The sequence below is a fragment of the Aptenodytes forsteri genome, unplaced genomic scaffold, assembly GCF_000699145.1.
Source record: "Aptenodytes forsteri isolate BGI_AS27 unplaced genomic scaffold, ASM69914v1 Scaffold839, whole genome shotgun sequence".
In the NCBI taxonomy this organism is placed as follows: domain Eukaryota; kingdom Metazoa; phylum Chordata; class Aves; order Sphenisciformes; family Spheniscidae; genus Aptenodytes; species Aptenodytes forsteri.
In genome coordinates, this window is record NW_008795899.1 from 25900 (window position 1) to 27416 (window position 1517).

Below are 1517 nucleotides of genomic sequence, written 5' to 3' on the forward strand. Positions count from 1 at the left end.
GACACGCCCCCACCCGCCATGACAGGCCATGACACGCTTCAACACCCCCTGCCACACCCCGCCACGCCATGGCACGCCATGACACGCCTCAACACGCCCTGCCACGCCCTGCCACACCCCGCCACGCCCCGCCACGCCTCGAGGCGCCATGACACGCACCTGGGGGCCGCTCCGAGGCGGGATCAGGCCCTGACTCCTCCCTGGGGTCCCCGCAGGCGGCACCTACGGGAGCACCTATAGATCTCGGTCCTATAGGAGCCAGCCCACCGACGGCCCTGCAGACGCCCAGCTCCGCGGGCACGTATGCGCGGCGTCCGCGTGTGCACGGACATACACGTGTACACCCCGGTCTGCGCACACGGGGACATATAGAAACATATATCCCCCTATATCGTGCCCATATAGCTCCACATACGTACGGGGGCTTCTATACACCTCCATACACGCTCACCTATGCACACCCGTGGAGCTACACGTATATGTAGCAGGCACTTCTACATATATATTCACACATCCATACGTACCCGCACGCACATACACACTTAACGTGCTCACCTACACGCAAAGACATACGTCCACCGGGTTACACAGGCTTTACAGCCCCTATAGGGGCTCGTACAGACACGTATACACCCAGAGGCGTCAAGCAGCCCCGCTATACGTTAGCCGCAAGCGCGTGTACGTGCTGGGGGTTGGCCAGGTGGGCACATCGTAGGCCTGTATATATGTATGTACAGGAGCTATACGTGCCCATATATGTGCCTGTTCGCATGCGTGCGCCCGTATACGTACACACTTACATGCGTGTACATATATATTTACACATATATATGTTTTTAGACATATAATACACATAACTATATGTGCACGTATATATTTACACGCGTGTCTGCATATACATACGGCCATGCACCTATGCGTCTACCGTATACATCCATATAAACGTATACATCCCCCCCGCGTAGAACTACGCCCCATACGCGTGCCCGTATGTGCACATATATACGGGGAAACACATGATGCTCCTACATGCCTGCGTTCTGAATGCGTCTATAGGTGCCCGAGTGCACATATGTGTTCACATATATACCTATATGCGTTGTATATGGTGCAGTCTACACCGCCATAGCCCTACGTGCACCGGGTACAGCACGTATACACGTGCCTATAGAGGGCTGTGGGTCAAGGGACGTATAGATTTCCCGTAGCTCATACATAAACCCCTACAGCCCCACATGATGGCATCATATAGGTGCCGCATACATCCACGGGGGCCCTAGGGGTGCGGAGAGAGGGGGGTTCTGGGGTATTTAAGGTGCTATATAGGTACCCCATGGCTATACCGCCCCGTGCATATGGAGGCCATGGGGTTCACCACTGTATATGGGGAGAAGGGAGGCTGTAGGGTTTAACTCGATAGGTCTATAGGCGCCCCGAGACCTATAGAGGCCCATAGGCCTATCGTGTGCTATACGGGGCTTTACAGCAGGAGCTTATAGGGCTGCGGTGAGCTCTAC